The 7,970-nt window shown below is 39.2% G+C and overlaps 1 pseudogene; it reads left to right on the top strand.

The window, feature by feature from the left end:
* Positions 1–7,259, top strand: part of LOC134208913 (uncharacterized) — a 76,025-nt pseudogene extending 68,766 nt beyond the window's left edge.
* Positions 7,260–7,970: the final 711 nt, after the last annotated feature.

Genomic DNA, 7,970 nt, shown 5'->3' with positions numbered 1-7,970 from the left:
ATTAAATTCATTCAAAGTTGTTTTTAAAGCTGAATAGCTTTCTTTCAGTTCTTTAAGCCAACTTCTTTAGAACTTTCAGGTTTTCATTGGGTTCTTATAAGATGCTGTTGGCTAACATACAGTTAATGAACTTGACGTTCGTTAATTACTTAAAATTCAGCTGCATGATCTTCACGATTTATGCATTTTGAGTTAATAATAAAACCCTATTATTCGAACTTTTTGGTTGCTTGGGTTTGCCCAGGCCTATTTTTGATTTTTTATTGCGTTAGAAAGTCATGAAAACTTTATTGTTTTGAATAGGGTCATTGTGAAATGTAGCTGGGATTGTAAATTTTGCACCTATACGTTGAAATGCTTGGGTTTTTGTTTATATGGGCGAAAACATCGAAAAAGTTTAAGGTGCATTTTGGATTTTCTCCCCTACGGGTTTCTGCCAGCATCCAGGCGCTAACGCTATATGGTCAGGGTGAGGCACTCACAGGAGGTGAATCAGGTTTAAAGACCTTGGCGAGATCACCAAAGAGCATTATTTGATGGCATTCGTTATTGAACCACGAAATAGACTAATTTTACCGTATGAACACGCATTAGAACTCACTTTTCAATTCAATCACACTTTTAGTACACTTTGAAAAGGTCAAACAAAATCGAGTTGATTTTATGTAGAAAAAAAATGTGTTCATAGTTTAAAGTAGAGGTGTCTATTTAGTTTGGTATTCTGCACAAAACATCGTGTTTCGATAGCAAATAGAATGACAGATGTCAGAATAACAGTATCTGCTTTCTTTCAAAGATGTAGGTGCTCGGAACCACCTGATTCCCTAATCTTCCACATAATGTGAATATGCATCTGAGTTTTCAGAACATTGTAAATCAAAGTTTTTCACAAACAGATGAATATTCTTGATCTTGACACAGTTTCATTCCAGGTACACCTTAATGGTGGGGATATTATTTTGCCTAAACTTCACTGCTTACTAGAAATTTACGATCCAGCTTGTTGAATCCAATATTACGATAATATTGTCGTTTTAAAGACAGTTTAAGTAACTGCCAAGCGGAACACCTGCCGTTTCCATCTATTATCTACGAAAATTCATACAAGAAAACAAAAGACTTATTTCATAATGTTTAACATTTTGTACAAGTTTTTGTTTTTCATCTGTATTTAAAAATCATCACACTTTTATGTTTACAATGCATTACATATGCTAGATAGTGACCTAAAGGAAGATTCTGTATGTAGATTACATGAGTTTGTGCTTCCATAATTTTAATCAACCAAATGCTTAAGGGCGGTTTTCCTCCCCTCCTTCCTTTTTCTTATTGTTGACCTGTGTTGACTAACAGCTTCTTTCGTCGCAAGGCATCTTTAAGCAGACCGTTTCTGTGATTTTCTCTCATGCGCAATATGCGATAGTCTTCTTCGCTAGTTAAAAGTTTCTTGTGATAAAAAACGATATATTAAATTATCCAATTACATTCATGATAGAATAAAACACAATAAAGATACCTTCCCAAGCTTTGAATTCATGTTGAGATATTGCCAATTGATGCATCCAACTCTTATAAATCAATTCAAGCTGCAAACATAAATCATTTTCATGCTTCTATATCGTTCTATTTCTTAAAAAGCAAACTTACCACATGAATAAAAACACAAATAAAACAGGTTCTCCAGAGACGAAAATAATATGACACAGATTTTGCTCAAGTAACTTGTCAACATTTCGCTATTTGTCAACCCTCGTCAAACTCGTCCCATACTTCACCTACCACGATTTGCAGACTCTATGAAACATGGATAAAGCACTCCAAATAAATAAACATAACCGTATTATTTCCCAAGTTCACCATCTCCGCATACCCAATACAAATTTTGCAGAATTCAAACTCACCCCATTTCACATCGACAGACTGGTGGGATCGTGAGCATAAAATCCCACGAGGACAACTGGAAGACGCTGTGTCACTCATTTCCTCAATCCTCCAATCGAGTCGTTTTCTGTTTCTTTTCATCATTATCACATTATTTTACGAGTCATAAGTTTGCCGTGTCAGGTCTAAGATGAAAAAGATACACCTACTCGACTTTTCTTTTATTTAGAGATGGACATATTTTGAGTATATTATTAAGGCCACAATCTTAATCTAACATCTCTGCGAAAATGATGGACCTTTCAAGAAAACAATGATTAATCAATGGTCATCTACACCTTGATTTGCTATTTAAAACACTCTTGTTTTTGGAACAAAAGTTGTTTTATTCCCGAGAATTTTCAAGGCACAAACCTTACAACCGTGAATTGAGGCAACTATGTACAAACATTGAGCGAAGCCAATCGCAAAGAAGCATAATTTTCCAGCCGTTCTATTCAACTGCAATAACAAATGAAGCTCTGGATGTCAATATTTCCCATTGCACTCAAGAGTCCATATATCCATTATGCAGGCAATCGAATTCTCGTTACATCAAGGAGCAACTCGCTACGCTGTTCGGAAACAAACACCAAACTGTGCATTTCCAATGGCGAATATAAATCTGGCATTTTCCCCTTTGGGTGGACGAGAAAATGAAAATGTGTTTTGCTTGAAAAGCAATATAAGTAGGAGCGCATTTTGTTGTTCAAAGTTGTGAGCTTTGGTGGAAATATCTTACATCAGTTCTATATTTCTTTAGTTTCATTATGTACTGTACAAATCCCGACTAAGCGATTAACCTACTTAGCTATCGCGTGAAAAACAATTTATTGTTTCTGAACCCAACTAGTGGTGATAATGTACTAACGCCTGAGTAGAAGTTATTACAGTAATGCTCATCTCGAACGTTATCGGATTTTTACCGAATCCATTTATACTCGGCTCTTTATTTAAGTGGATTGAATTACAACGTCAAGAAACACAAAACTTTTAAGAGAATTGCTATTTATGTTTAGCTAATTGAAAGTACCAATCTTGCGTGATCGCAAGTAATATTTTGCTGTTGAAATATCTCATGCAAAGAAATTCTAGCGTCAGATCTCAATCAATTTTAATGCGATCTACTTCATGCCAACTCTTCCAATTATTTGTAATTTTTTATCATTATTTGAACTTTTTTGTGTCTTATTAAGGAGACTTTCAGCTCCAGGCTCGTCTCCAATTTGTTAGTCAGTCTACCTCAAATCAGGTCAAAGAAAACTACTATGAAAAATATGTTTGGAAAAAGATAAATTATATTTTAAATCTTTTTCCTAAACACGATTTTCCATCACAATTTTGTTTTTATGATAGATCAATTTCAGCAAGCATGATTTTTTTTCAGAGATCCAGTAATATTGCTGAGATAAGAAAGACAGTTTTCTGATAAACGAGCAAAGGATTATAAAATTATCAAGAGTCGATATCAGAACAGAAATTTTAAATTAGAAAACGAAATACATCTTCTGATAAAAAGGGAAGGCCGTTTGGCCGAATATTTGGCTGACCTATGGCAATGCCACTAGGTCGAAAGTTGTTTGACGAAAGGTCATATAGCCGAAAAGGTCATTTGGTCAAATAGGTCACTGTCCAAATAGGTCATTTGGCCGAATATGTCATTGGCCGAATAGGTCATTTATTGAGCCGATCAAGGCATGGTCAAATAGGTCATATATGACCGTCATTAACAGAACATGTCATTTGGCCGAATAGGTTCATTTGAAAAGTGAGAAATGGGTGTATAAAGTGATGTCTCACTTCTCTGCTTATTTCCACTTCTCACTGTGAAAAGTGATTTGCGAAGTGGGCTGTGAGACGTCTTACTACTCCTTCGCGCTTCTCACAGTTTACAGTGAGAAGTGAGAGATAAGAGTAAGAAGAGACGTTTCACTTCTCTTATTTCTCATTTTGCTATGGAAAGTGGTAGTGCATTGAGTGGTGAGACATCTTATACTCACTTCTCCTCACTTATTACAGTGAGGTGAGAAATGAGTAATAGTAATGAGACGTCTCATTCTCATCCATTCTCTCTCTTCTCACTGTATAAAGTGAGAAGCGCCAATGAGTTGAGACGCCTTCTCCTCATTTCTCACTTTTCACTGTGAAGAGTGAGTAGTTCAAAATGAGAATGAGCTTACTAATCACTTCTCACTTTTTGGTGAGAAATGAGAAATGAGTAGTGACGTATCACTTCTCAATCCTCATGTCTTTTTATCACTATAAAGAAGCATGAAGTTAGTGATTAGTGAATTGAGACGTCTCACTACTAATTTCTCATTTCTCACTGTGAAGTGAGAGCAGTAGAACATTCACTAACTCACTTTTACAGTGAAATGGAATAAGTAGTAGAAGAGACGTCTACTTTCCACCTCATTTCTCACTTTTCAAATCTTCGCCAATGTCCTGCTCGGTCAAATTCATGTTCAGTCATGACCTATAGCCAAATGATCTGTTTGGCCAAATTTATTCAGCCAAATGTCCTATTCAACAACTGTCCAATTCGGCAAAATGACCTATCCGGCCAAATGTCCTTTTGGCCAAACGACTTTCGGCCAGATGAGTTTGTCCTAATGGTTTGTTCGATTTAGTGGCATTCAGCCAAACAACCCTTCTCCAGTGAGAAATGTCGAGCGTCTGTCACCCAGGTGCAGTTCAAACAGCGTCTGCCGGAAACGCACGCTGATCGCGTACGACATACCCTGGGTGGCCCCACCAGTGCGATGTAGGTAACACGCCCGGTAAGGTGAGTTACTGAAGCCTTTAAATACCAAAAAAATAGAGAAAATAAAGAAAACGATATTTTGGCAACGACCCGGCAACAAATAAGGATTATGGTTGGAAACTCGGTACCTGAAATGGCAGGACCCTAAATGTACCTTAACGTATGAGCTTCGGCTCGTGAACTGCAGAAAGTTGGAGCGAACGTGGCCGCTATACAAAGTTCATAGCTGAGATCCGGAAAAGTGAATTCAGAGTAGTGAATCTCATGACCAACACTGCATTTAAATATAACATTTATCACAGTGTCGGCGGAAATACGGAGCCTGAAGTTGGTTTCGTGGTGATGGCAAGCATATGAAGCGAGTAATGAGATGAAACTCATAAGCAAACGATGTTTTGAGGATTGGGCAAATTCTTTATTACAGCCAGATCAACGTTTACGCACCGACAAACGATAAAACCGATGACTTGAAGGACACGTTTATGAATGTCTTGATAAAGCCTATGACGTGAAAATGTTATCGGAGTTAACGCTCAGGTCGGCAAAGAGGACTTTTCCGTCCTTTGGTAGGGAGTTTTGCACGAAAGAACATCCGAAATGGTAGCACACCCAGAGATAGACCATGTTCCGGTAGATGGGCGGCATTTCTCATATGTCATCGATTTGCGGACATTCAGAGTTTCGAACATTGACTCTGATCACATTCACTGATCATGCCTCTTTGTTAAGTAAATTCGATCAAGATCGTCAACTGTCAAGATCACAGACGATGCGTTCAATATCCAGCGATTGTCGGTGGAAAAAGTATCGCTGAGCGACAACATCAACGATCTATGGGAGTCGATCCATGAAGCGGTGAGCACAACGTCGATCCATGAAGCGGTGAGCACATGAGACTGCCAATGGCTGAGGAAAGACTTCGCCATCTCCGTCTTCTTTATTGGCATTACATCCCCACTGGGACATTGCCGCCTCAGGTGTTGATTAAGCACTTCCACGTTATTACTGCGGGTTTCTAGCCAAGGTACCATTTCCCTCAGCATGGTTTTGCGAGCCGCGCGTCTTACCACACGTGGAGGGCCCACAGAATAACTCTGCTTATTTCGGCGTGTACAATTATGTCCCGTATGTTGTTCAAAGATTGAGACCGCTTGAAGAGCCCTTCGTCGGCGAACACCAGGCAGGTTTTCGTGAGCCGATCAACGAAGAATTTGGATGAACGTATTCCATTGGGAGTATTTCGTGTGTCTAGGCCTCCCACGTGCAAAAGCCTTTGAAATATCAATTATTGATAATAAATCTTTATCTTCATCACATTAGTCTCTTCCTTATCCTATATCAAAGAAAAGAAAAAATAACAAGAAAGAAAGCCCTTTCTGTAGAACGCCTGTTGCAAAAAAACTTCCTTTGTGAGTTGAATGTGTGATGGTATCCTTCATCATCTAAAGGAATGATTCTCCTATATAAACTTCATCATTAGATGTTCGCTTTTGGAATGAAACGTCCTAAAACCTTTTGCTTCTCCTTTGCTGTACGAGAACACCAAAAGCACTTATAATTAAAAGCGCTCCAGAATGGTCATGAATCGTATAGAGAGGACAATTTCAATTAAAAGCTTTAGTCACGAAGATGCACATTTGAAATAGTTAATTGTTTGTGCTCCCATCGTTTTGGCTGCTTTTCAAGAAATATTCTCAACAAAAGAAACAATATTTGAGAAAAAACTACTGCCACTGCAACGTACGATGTTTTCTTTTCCCCAGGAGGAAGCCATCTCATGCCAACCTTCGGAAACAGGTTGCCGCAGTCGATCTGAACAAGGCGCCTCGCAGAAACAACACCGCCCAATTTGGATGACATCAACTTTAATGACACCGGGCAAACCAAGACCAGCTGGACAACCGCCCTTCTGCCCAAATCTGCGGGCCAGTCGACGCCGGACCGCAGGATCGGCAAAAGAATGGCACTAATGATGGTGGAGAATCTCCAAGTGAAGGTGGTCATGGATAAGGATTTCATCTTCGAGTGTTTGCTGGCACAACAGATACCGGATGCAGACACGCTTTGAGTATCTCTTCGGCTGTGCGGTATGCTTCGCATAGTAACCATCTGGCCAGTACGAAGATGGTTTTACTACCAGAGCGGTGCCACATATGGGCAGAATATTTCTGCTGTCCGCGAACTCGTTGCTGACGGATCTTTCGTAAGTAAAATTACATTTAACCATTTTTATAAACATATATGTAATGGGTTTGTAAACTGATTAGGTCAAGAGGTGGCCACTTACTGGTACAGTACCAACCGACAATGACTACTTAAAGAAAGTCACCTGCTGCACACCAACGTTAACACCGGGCACTGGTCAGATGGTGTGGCGGGCGAGCAAAGTACTTCGGTGTCAGCAAATCCATTTCCAAAACGGGCAAACTGTTTGTGGTGGCGTATTACTATCCGGCCGGCAACGTGATGGGCGAGTTCCGGCAGATATTCTGCCACCCATCGTGGCCGATGATCCCCACCTGTCCGACCACCCTCAAGCAAGGACCTGGAAAATCTGAGTGCTTCCACTGAGTAAATAAGAACGTGTTCCATTATGTAACATATAAGATCTTCCTAAGCCGCAGACTAACCGCATGGTTCATCGTTTTAAAGAGACTATCCCAACAGAGCGTGTACAGCCGCACACAGCTTTTAGTTCGTGTTCGCGTCAATCAGATCATCACAACAACGAGCTTCAATTTATCATGGGACATCAATCGATTCTCGAGTAAATCTATAGCAAAAATCCAAAACCAAACAGGCCAAACGAGTGAAATAGTCAAAGGAATAATGCTTCCGCTAATCGTAACCTTTAGCTACCTAATTAATTAATGCATATCATCGCAGTGAAATCAACCTCGCGAAAACTGGAACTGATCGCCTCCCGACACCGAAATGCAACCGATCATACGTCTTTCGCTCCATCATGGATCATAAGTCAATCAATCATCTTCCGTTCGACCGTGAAGGTAATCAGTAGCAAATTACAGGAAAAGCGCAACAGCATAACATTTTACGATTAATGTGTAGTACGAAATAAATCATGATAAAACTCATTAACTGCTTGTCGTTGTGAATATGTCGTTGTAAGAGTATGGATAGCTGATTTGGACTAATAAAATCAATGCAAAAAGATAAGTAAGAAAATATAATCGACGCATGTGAAATGTAAAATGACAGACGGCAATAGAAAAGACGCGCAGAACAGAAATAAATACGAAAGATTTTTTTGTTTTTGACTTAATTC

Source organism: Armigeres subalbatus, chromosome 2 (genome assembly GCF_024139115.2).
Source record: "Armigeres subalbatus isolate Guangzhou_Male chromosome 2, GZ_Asu_2, whole genome shotgun sequence".
Lineage (NCBI taxonomy): Eukaryota > Metazoa > Arthropoda > Insecta > Diptera > Culicidae > Armigeres > Armigeres subalbatus.
The sequence above is the reverse complement of the archived record's forward strand: the minus strand, read 5'-3'. Positions and strand labels throughout refer to the sequence as shown.